The following is a 12,042-nucleotide window of genomic DNA, read 5'->3' on the forward strand; positions in this document are numbered from 1 at the left end:
TTCATTTCCACTTGGGTGCTTTTTCTGCAATTAGAGGGTTCTAACACCAGATGGCACCTTTGTTATAATCATAAGATCTGAAGAGCTGGACTTATCCAATATGTGAGTGTGTGTGAGTGAGTGTGTGTATGTGGTATAAATATGTGTATAAGTATATATGTGTGTAAAAGCATAAATGTATTTATACATATTATTAAGTGTATACTTACATATGTATATGTTAATCTTGACTGTATAGAATCAAAGCCAAGCTCTGTTATCTACATGCTTTGATTTGGGGCAAAACAAAACAAAACAAAACAAAACAAAATCTACCTATGCCTCAGTTTCCTCATTGTAAAGTGAGGTTAATATAGTGACTATTTTATGGTGTTGCTGTGAGTTAACTAATTTAATGAGTTAATTATATTTTTATTTTATATTTAAACATTTAGAATAGTGCCTGGTATATAGTAAGTGTCTGGTATGTAAGTGTTAACTCTTATTATTATATAATTTATTCAAAATTTGATCTGTGATTGTCCCTTCATCAATAATTCCACCTCTCCCCTGTTGTGTGACAGCCATATGGTGTGGGGAAGGATTTAACCTACCACCAGCTACAAGTGAGGGGCCTGACTTGTGTAGTTTAATCAGATGGTCCCTTTTGCCATATTGACTGGTCCAGGTTACGCAAACACAAGTCAATCAGTATACGGCATTTTCCCAAACACTGGAATTTGTGCAGGTACAAGAAGGGGTGTTCGGTCAGAATGGCCATCATCAAAAAGTCTACAAACAATAAATGCTAGAGAGGGTGTGGAGAAAAGGGAACCCTCTTGCACTGTTGGTGAGAATGTAAATTGATACAGCCACTGTGGAGAACAGTATGGAGGTTCCTTAAAAAACTCAAAATAGAGCTACCATACGACCCAGCAATCCCACTACTGGGCATATGCCCTGAGAAAACCATAATTCAAAAAGAGTCATGTACCAAAATGTTCATTGCAGCTCTATTTACAATAGCCAGGACATGGAAGCAACCTAAGTGTCCATCAACAGATGAATGGATGAAGAAGATGTGGCACATATATACAATGGAATATTACCCAGCCATAAAAAGAAACGAAATTGAGTTATTTGTAGTGAGGTGGATGGACCTAGAGTCTGTCATACAGAGTGAAGTAAGTCAGAAAGAGAAAAATAAAAACCGTATGCTAACACATATATATGGAATCTAAAAAAAAAAAAAAGGTCATGAAGAACCTAGGGGCAAGACAAGAATAAAGACACAGACCTACTAGAGAATGCAGTTGAGGATACAGGGAGGGGGAAGGGTAAGCTGGGACAAAGTAAGAGAGTGGCATGGACATATATACACTACCAAACGTAAAATAGATAGCTAGTGGGAAGCAGCCACATAGCACAGGGAGATCAGCTCCGTGCTTTGTGACCACCTAGAGGGGTGGGATAGGGAGGGTGGGAGGGAGGGAGACGCAAGAGAGAAGAGATATGGGGACATATGTATATGTATAACTGATTCACTTCGTTATAAAGCAGAAACTAACACAGCATTGTAAAGCAATTATACTCCAATAAAGATGTTAAAAAGAAAAAACAGAAGGGGTGTTGACCTACATTAGATCAACACAATGTGGGTGAAGTTTTCTTGGGGGAAATAAGTTCTCCTCTGATGTATGGATGCAAACCCTAGAACCACTGCAGTTCTTGCTACCACAATGGAAAGCAAACTGAAAATGCTGCTTACCTCACAGGAGGAAGAACAGCAAGGCCAAAAGGCCCATCCTTGAGGACACCACAGAGCAGTTGGAGCAAACCAGTACTAAGGTTTGTCCTGCCTCTGAGGCCAATAAATCCCCTTCATTTGAGTTGCTCATTCTGATAGAGTCCTAATAGATACAAGATCACAATAGGTATTTTTATTAAAGTAACTGAACAAGGCCATTATTAGTAATTGCTATTCCTGTATAATGATTCCTTATATGAAAAGAGGAAAGTAAGGCAAAATTTTAAAAAATTAGAACCTTGTCACCACACTTGTCTCTTCTCACTAATCCTTAGATTCTATATATGATTCTCGCTTTTTCCCCTCATTTTACTTTATTTTTTTCTCCTTAAAATAAGTTTGAATTTAATATTTATCTCAGAACGACTCAAACTAGCATTTGAGGACAAGGGTGGACACTCTCTCTTTTCGACACCCAGTGCCACTGTCCTGTGTAGGTTCAAACACCTCAGATTCAACATTTGCTATAGTTCTAAATACTCATGCATGTCATAGGTCACAGGAGAGTTGGATTCACCACCCTGCCCAGAAATAGCAACATTCTAAAGGTTTCTCCACAGATCATGAAATGAAATGGTCGGTCCACTTTGATGATGGGAGGCATGGAATAAGCAGTGATTTCTGAGAGGTTTCCTGCCACTGCTTCAGTTCCTTACTAACCTCAATCATTGCTCTTTGTAAAACCTTGGTTATTTTAATATTTCTCGCAGTAACTGAGAGTTCACTCAGGTCAGCCCAGGGTGAGAAGATTCTGCTGATTCCCATCTCCTTCAGCAGTTCATGTACCTCATCCTTTTTTTAGAAGATAAAGACTCTTTTTTAATGTATATATATATATATATATATATATATATATATATATATTTGGTTGCACTGGCTCTTAGTTGTGGCAGGCGGGCTCCTTAGTTGCAGCTCACTGGCTCCTTAGTTGTGGTATGCAAACTCTTAGCTGCTGCAGGCGGGATCTAGTTCCCCGACCAGGGATCGAACCCGAGAACCTGCATTGGGAGCACGGAATCTTAATCACTGCGCCACCAGGGAAGTCCCTAAAGACTTTTTATGATCATAAATTCAATACAATTGTCAGGTATTATTAAGAATACTTAATAGTATCCACTGTTAAATTATTCTCTCACAAATGTCATATTTCACTATAGTTTGTTTGAATCATGATCTAGATAAAGACAACACATTGCAAATGGCAGATATATTTCTTACGGCTTTTTCAATATATAGACCACTCCCACTTCCTTTTTTCCCTTATAACTAATTTGTCAAAGAAATGGAATATTTTTCTCTTGCAAATTATTCCCCACCACCTGGATTGTGCTGATTGCCTTTCCATGCTGTGTTTTACATATTCTTCAGTCCCTGTAGATGCACCTCATACTTCTGATCTAATTTGAACTTTGGAAAGAAAACTTCTATTTTTGTGGTTTTCATGTTTTTGAGCTGTGTGTCCACCAGGTCTGTGGTCAGGTAGTCTTCAAGGGCAAGATGGTCACCCATCTTCTCCATGAGGACCACCAGCATGGTGGCATTTCCTCAATAAGGCAGTTTCAGGATGTGGCAATGAAAATTCTTATCAACTGTGGAGGCAAACTTGCCTGCCCAGTACATGATGGGCACCTTGACTTGAGTTGTTTGTACTTGTCCAGGTGGAAAATGTTCACCTTGATGAGAACAGGGTCAAAAGGGGTCAGTCACTTCCCCCTTGGAGAAATTGAAGAAAGTCTCTTTGACATCAAAGTCCTTGTGGATGAAGGCAAAGCTCCCCTGGGCCAGGCCCAGCTCCCAGTTGTGGGAGAGGCTGTCTCTGAGCTGCTTCCTCAGAGACCATATGCCTCTGTTCTCTGCACTCACCTAGTTAATTCTGCGTTGGAATATCTAACATGGCTCTGTGGGTGAGTTTATAATTAAAATCCCTGGTGCTGTACATCCCCATAATCCTGGCCATAGTTTGTTTCTTAGTCCTCTCCTTCTCTTCTAGCTAGAATAAACTTCTAGAAGGCTAGAGGGAGTGAAGAAAGGCTTAGTGAGTCTTCCCTAAAGAAAGACATAGTTTTTCCCCAATAAAAAAACTAATAGTTCTACTAGCTAATAGTTGTTAAAGTAAAAACAAAACAAAACCATAAAGGTACTGTGATTAAATCAGTTGAAAATATTGGGTTTAATAAAAGTAAATATGATTTTTTAACTGCAATGCCTTTCAAACGTTTAAGATGCAAAGCATTTTATTAGTTAGGATAAATACCTAAAGCATTGTAATAGGAAAAAATACTGAAATCTCAGTGGCTTAACATTATAAGATATATTTCTGGCTCATGACATGGTCCAACAGTAGAGCTCTTGATTAGGTAGCTGCCTCCAAAAGGTAATTCATAAAGCCACTCACCGTCCATCAATTTCATCATCCTGAATGAAGAGGTCCTCAGATCACCCCAGAATTATTCCATTCCAGACATTTGGAAGGAGCAAAGAGCAAGGAAGATGGTGCATGGGGGGTTTTATGGGCCAATCCAGAGAGTAGTACACATGACTTCTACCGAGAAAGCACATCCCATTGTCTGGAACCCAGCACATGGCCACACCTAACTGCAAATGAATGCTGGGAAATGTGATCTGGAGAACAAGGAGATGGATTTTCATGAACATGCAATAGTCTCTGCCATACACGTTTTAACCCTGTAAGAGAGACCTATGGTGTAAAGCTTTTCTCAAACTTACTTATCTAAAGAACTCCCTCCCACTCATCACTCTAGCATCTATCCACTTAAGTATTCCATGGAACACACTTAGAGAAATACTTATGTTATGTTCCCTTGGACCCTCCTCTGAAAGAGTTGCTGTTGGGTTTCTTGCCTTCTAATGATATTGTAGACACAGGAAAAGAAATGCAGTTACAGATGTCTGTAGATCCTGACTCTTTGAGGATCATATTTTCAAATCAAAAAATGGTTTGTTTTCTTAGCTATTTTATACTTTATTTTCTGTTTCAAAAGACCTTACTTGTGTTATCTTCCTAGCTCTTAGAAGCAGAGTTTGACCCAACCAGCAACATTTCACCCCATGCAGCTATGCCCCAGGAGGATTATAACTCCATTTAAATAGAAACTGTGAAGCGTCCATTGGCTTAATTGCCTTCCTTATATTTAAAATTGATAACCGACAAGGACCTACTGTATAGTACGGGGAAATCTGGTCAATATTATATAATAATCAAAATGGGAAAAGAAGTTGAAAAAGAATAGATTCATGTATATGTATAGCTGAATCACTTTGCTGTACACCTGAAACCAGCACAACATTGTTAATCAACTATACTCCAATATAAAATAAAAAGTTTAAAAAATTGCCTTCCCTTCTCTCCCCGTGATCTCCCATAATTCCCAGTGCCTTCCAGAATCTTCCAGGGCCTTCTACCTTTACAGCATTTCCTTTCCCATTACGGATGATTATTTCGAACTTTATTTATCTCTTCAATTAACAACTCATCACCATGAAGACAGAAATGACTGATAAGCTTCATATATTATTATTCTCTGTAGTATTTATATTTTAGCATGGGACAAAACATGAAAGGAGGATAATAATCTTCTAATGGTGGAATTTCAGGTACCAGTAACAGACACTGGAAAGATGTTTTGAGAAAGGCAGCATTGCTAGAGTTTTCAGAACATACAGGTTGGGTAACTACCTGCTAGGCTCATTTATGAAATTAGTCCTTGACCAAAGGTGGCCTGGTATTTCTTCCAGGGAAGACAGATCAACCCTTAATTTGACACTCATGACATTTCTCTGCACATATTGACTTTATTACAGGAGGTCAGAATTTTCTTCCTAGACAAGTTTATGAGATGTTACTTCCCATTACAACATTTACAAAAAATTTAACAAGTTTAATTTCCTTACCTGTTTTATTCCACTTTGGCCTCAAGCCTAATTTATCAAAAGGTAGGAATATTCTTAGATTACTATCCTGAATAAAAATATGACCTCAGATTTGCTCTTCTCTTTCCAATGCATCTATTCTAGATATTCAGATATATTTGTACCTGAATATTTGGTATATAACAGGAAATAAATTATTTCACATATCTAATGAATTGCCAATCAAAGTCTTCTTTTATCAATAAAAACGAATATTTTGGCAAATAAGCATTAAATTTTACATTGTTAAGTGGAGAAGTCACTTGTCATTCTGTAGATTCCATTTCAGTGGAGGAAGTTATTTTTTGGAAGTGTTTTCCTGTGGAGGGTTACATTTGATTAATTTATTCCAGAAATTTTGTCAAGGAAAATTACAAAAGTGAGGTCAAAATTTGTACATGAATTTTTGGAAAGAAACATTTTATAAAAAGTTTTGGTTTATTTTAAAAAATGAAACAGAATTTTGATTTCATAATTGGCATACTCTGAGTAGAGTAAGTGAGGAAAGTTGTTGTTTTTTTTATATCTATACTACTCGATGCTGTATATGTTTATTTGAAGAAAAATTAAATTTGAGATCAAATTCAAGATAATTGATTTATAGTAAATATAAACTTAAAAAAAGACCAAATCATGTTTAACATATTATTTAATCTTAGAGAAAATGAGAGCTATGGCAAAAATATCGCTAATAGGTGGAGATTCAGAGTATGCATTTTTCTATTTCTTGCCATTGTAAGAGCTATTTATTTTTACATTGTATAATTTAAAAACTTAATTTACTCCCATATTTAGCAAATGGATTTCATATCAGTTAAACTGGAAGTTTTCTTCCTATAGTTGCCTAGAGCTATTTATTTTTGAATACAACTCCTGAGTAGTGAATTGCAAAAATAAAAAGAACAAACTTTTTCCATTTAATTCATGGACAATGGAAGCTTCAAACCCAAAAGTGACCATCAACATAATGTATTGTGGTTTTATGTTTGTTTTTTTTTTTACAAATTTTATTTATTTCTTTATTTATTTAATTTTGTCTGTGTTGGGTCTTTGTTGCTGTGCATGGGCTTTCTCTAGTCTTGGTGAGCAGGGGCTACTCTTCATTGTGGTGCACAGGCTTCTCATTGCGGTGGCTTCTCTTGTTGCAGAGCACAGGGCTCTAGGCACATGGGCTTCCGTAGTGTGGCTCGTGGGCTCAGTAGTTGTGGCTTATGGGCTCTAGAGCACAGGCTCAGTAGTTGTGGCACACGGGCTTAGTTGCTCCGTGGCATGTGGGATCTTCCCGGACAAGGGCTCAGACCCGTGCCCCCTGAACTGGCAGGTGGATTCTTGACCACTGCACCACCAGGGAAGCCCAATGTATTGTGGTTTTAATAGCAAAGTATCTACGATTCTGCAATCAGGTTTTTAAGAAAAGCAGCAAGTGTCTATACTTTACTGTTGAATACCCTCCTCTTTCCTAATACTTCCAGCTATAGATTTTCAGTGAGTACACAGATCCATTCAAAAACCAAGGATGATAATCATAGAAAACTCATTATATTTTTAAGAAAAACATGGATGCAAGACATTTGGTGAGGTTATGGGGAGGGGGAAGGGTGAGCTGTGACAGGGCGAGAGAGAGTCATGGGCATATACACACTAACAAACGCAGTAAGGTAGATAGCTAGTGGGAAGCAGCCGCATGGCACAGGGATATTGGCTCGGTGCTTTGTGACAGCCTGGAGGGGTGGGATGGGGAGGGTGGGAGGGAGGGAGACGCAACAGGGAAGACATATGGGAACATATGTTTATGTATGACTGATTCACTTTGTTATAAAGCAGAAACTAACACACCATTGTAAAGCAATTATACCCCAATAAAGATGTAAAAAAAAAAATTATCATTTTTTAAAAAAATAATAAAACTGACAAATTAAATTAGGCTCCCAATTTCCTGCCTGAATAACATTCTCTGTGCAGGTGCTATATGCGTGTATGTACATGCATATAGCAACCTTGATGCCACCAGAATCTTGAATTAACATCTACTTTTCTATGTTTCACAGAACTTGTGTCCACCATATACATTACCTAACAAGTGTCATGTTGGTGAGAGTTAGATTTTCCCACCATAATTTATTCATTTTTTTAAAAGCCATGGCATCTTTCTTTGTGACATCCTTGTCTGGTTTTGGTATCGGGGTGATGGTGGCCTCGTAGAATCAGTTTGGGAGTGTTCCTCCCTCTGCTATATTTTGGACATAGAGAATCCTAAAGATGCTACCAGAAAACTACTATAACTAATCAATGAACTTGGTAAAGTAGCAAGATACAAAATTAATGCACAGAAATCTCTTGCATTCCTATACACTAATGATGAAAAATCTGAAAGTGAAATCAAGAAAACACTCCCATTTACCACTGCAACAAAAAGAATAAAATATCTAGGAATAAACCTACCTAAGGAGACAAAAGACCTGTATGCAGAAAATTATAAGACACTGATGAAAGAAATTAAAAATGATACAAATAGATGGAGAGATATACCATGTTCTTGGTTTGGAAGAATCAACATTGTGAAAATGACTCTACTACCTAAAGCAATCTACAGATTCAATGCAATCCCTATCAAACTACCACTGGCATTTTTCACAGAACTAGAACAAAAATTTTCACAATTTGTATGGAAACACAAAAGACCCCGAATAGCCAAAGCAATCTTGAGAATGAAAAACGGAGCTGGAGGAATCAGGCTCCCTGACTTCAGACTATATCTCAAAGCTACAGTAATCAAGACAGTATGGTACTGGCACAAAAGCAGAAATATAGATCAATGGAACATGATAGAAATCCCAGAGATAAACCCACACACATATGGTCACCTTATCTTTGATAAAGGAGGCAGGAATGTACAGTGGAGAAAGGACAGCCTCTTCAATAAGTGGTGCTGGGAAAACTGGACAGCTACATGTAAAAGTATGAGATTAGATCACTCCCTAACACCATACACAAAAATAAGCTCAAAATGGATTAAAGACCTAAATGTAAGGCCAGAAACTATGAAACTCTTAGATGAAAACATAGACAGAACACTCTATGACATAAATCACAGCAAGAGAAATGGAAATAGAAACAAAAATAAACAAATGGGACCAAATGAAACTTCAAAGCTTTTGCACAGCAAAGGAAACCATAAACAAGACCAAAAGACAACCCTCAGAATGGGAGAAAATATTTGCAAATGAAGCAACTGACAAAGGATTAATCTCCAAAATTTACAAGCAGCTCATGCAGCTCAATAACAAAAAACCAAACAACCCAATCCAAAAATGGGCAGAAGACCTAAATAGACATTTCTCCAAAGAAGATATACAGACTGCCAACAAAGACATGAAAGAATGCTCAACATCATTAATCATTAGAGAAATGCAAATCAAAACTACAATGAGATATCATCTCACACCAGTCAGAATGGCCATCATCAAAAAATCTAGAAACAATAAATGCTGGAGAGGGTGTGGAGAAAAGGAACACTCTTGCACTGCTGGTGAGAATGTGAATTGGTACAGCCACTATGGAGTACAGTATGGAGGTTCCTTAAAAAACTACAAATAGAACTACTGTGTAACCCAGCAATCCCACTACTGAGCATATACCCTGAGAAAACCATAATTCAAAAAGAGTCATGTACCAAAATGTTCATTGCAGCTCTATTTACAGTAGCACAGAGATGGAAACAACCTAAGTGTCCATCATCGGATGAATGGATAAAGAAGATGTGGCACATATATACAATGGAATATTACTCAGCCATAAAAAGAAACGAAATTGAGCTATTTGTAGTGAGGTGGACGGACCTAGAGTCTGTCATACAGAGTGAAGTAAGTCAGAAAGAGAAAGACAAATACCGTATGCTAACACATATATATGAAATCTAGGGGGAAAAAATGTCATGAAGAACCTAGGTGTAAGACAGACAGGAATAAAGACACAGACCTACTAGAGAATGGACTTGAGGATAAGGGGAAGGGGAAGCTGTGGCAAAGTGAGAGAGTGACATGGACATATATACACTACCAAACGTAAAGTAGATAGCTAGTGGAAAGCAGCCGCATACCACAGGGAGATCAGCTCGGTGCTTTGTGACCACCTAGAGGGGTGGGATAGGGAGGGTCGGAGGGAGAGAGATGCAAGAGGGAAGAGATATGGGAACATATGTATATGTATAACTGATTCACTTTGTTATAAAGCAGAAACTAACACACCATTGTAAAGCAATTATACTCCAATAAAGATGTAAAAAAAAAAAAAAGCCATGGCATCAAGAGTTAAAAGTTTACTGTGAAACCTATGAAAATACATTTGTTCATCTGGGCCCATGTTGACCCCTCTCTGCTTCCCTTGGATTCCTCTGAATCTTGGTGAGCTTAAGGTGAGAGTGAGACACATAATTCAACATAGAGTTGGGGTGTGCTGAAGGTTGCACAACTCTAATTTCAAAAATCCAATGTGTTTTTATGGCAGGATTCTGGAGGGCTGCACTGATTCCCTGATGAATGTTGACAGGGCTATTAAAGCTGTGAAACAACATCACTTGAATATGGCATTGAATAAAAAACTAGCTTAGCCGTGCTGTTCTTGGGTGTTATTAGCTGATTAAACTTAGCCATAGGGAAAACCATCTTCAGACTATGCATTCATTTTCTCAACTTTTTTGTTTGTTTCGCAGCAACTGTTTCACAAGATTGGTTAGCTAGGTTTCTTTATAGTGGCCTTTAAATTCTATCTATGACATAAAGGGTGAACCATTATGTCCATGGCTCCTTTTGTTGCCCCAAGACATCTGGTGTGCTGCACATAAGAGACCCCCTCTCCTGCTTTATTGAGCCATAACTTTGACCAGTGTGTGCTTGTTTATATTTCTGTAGAGGAAGTCTTTACTTTGGCCAAATCCACTTCAACTCTGATCCCACCCTTTATTTTCCATGGCTCTTTAACCTCTCTGAGACTCAGTTTTTCTCAGATATCAAGAGGGCATGATGATACTTTGCAAGTTTATTATGGGAATTAGAGATCATGTAAAGTGCCTAACATGATTCCTGGCACAGATTAGGCACCCAATGAAAAGTAGCTCTTATTATTGTTATTGAAACAGTCTAGTGAGAAAAAAATGTATGAGTTATTGCCTTTTGTGTTACATAGAGAAGAATTTTGGAGAGAGGAACAAAATGGTGTTTCCACAAATGGAAATGAAATGAAATCTCGACACTTGCTTGGAACTAAATTTTAGGCCTTTGGTGAGAATTGGCATATCTCTTTGAAGAGTTAATTTAGGTAGATTTAAGTAATTTGACTTTTATAGTACTTTTGAAAAAATTCCTAATGGAAGTTGGATGAGATTCTTTCAGTAATTACACAAAATGTGGTGAGTATCTGGGTGATATTTAAACCAAGAACAGATAATATGAAAATGAGAACACATCTCAATAGGTGAGATGTAGGTTAGAGCTATAAAGCATCACATGACTTTTCTAATGAGATGTTGAAATACCAAATTAGGAAACTGAGAGAGACTCCAAATATTCTATTCTGATATTTTACATCTGCAAGTGGGAGTGTAATTTGCTGATAGGTAATAAGATTCTTAAAAACTTTAAGCTTCTAAATTAGCAATTTCATTTCCATTTCTCCATTCTAAGAGAAAATACAAAATTCAGAAAATTGCTCTATGCATAAAGATGTTCACGATAGTATTAGCTATATAAAAATGTAAAAACAATTTAAATGTCTGAAAATAGAGAAATGATTAAAACAATTATGCTAAATATCATATATATAAGTATTGTATAAGCAAGCTATTGTGAGAAGTTTAATGGGGAAATGTTTCTACAAAGGGAAAAATATATAAGACTATATATAACTTATTACTTTAACTATATAACACAGTTATTGAAAAAAACACTGGAAGGAAATATTTATTTGAACCATGTAAAGTTAATTTTGACCTATAGAAGGACTATTTTGAATGGTTTAACCTAATACATGAATATTTTGGGGAAGTGGTAAAATTTTCAGCAATATTCTCTTTCTATGAAGTTTTTGTAATTTTCTGTTTTACAGAAACATATTTTTATTATAAGGAATTTTTAATAGAAAATAACTTAGTCATCTAAAAAAGGAACTGTTCTAATTTAGGCAAATTTTAAAAATAATAAATTAGATTTCCATTTCTGGCAGTTTTACAAACTTGATATTTTGCAAAGCCTTACACTACAGAATAATCCCAGATACTATATAAAGTGTTTAGAAAAAACTATTCATTACATGGTTGAGCTGGCAACAAC

The 12,042-nt window shown here is 36.8% G+C and overlaps 1 pseudogene; it reads right to left on the reverse strand.

Moving 5' to 3' along the window:
- Nucleotides 1-2,282: 2,282 nt before the first annotated feature.
- Nucleotides 2,283-4,200, reverse strand: LOC132507969 (protein Z-dependent protease inhibitor-like; annotated as a pseudogene).
- Nucleotides 4,201-12,042: the final 7,842 nt, after the last annotated feature.

The sequence above is a fragment of the Lagenorhynchus albirostris genome, chromosome 17 (assembly GCF_949774975.1).
Source record: "Lagenorhynchus albirostris chromosome 17, mLagAlb1.1, whole genome shotgun sequence".
Classification (NCBI taxonomy): Eukaryota; Metazoa; Chordata; class Mammalia; order Artiodactyla; family Delphinidae; genus Lagenorhynchus; species Lagenorhynchus albirostris.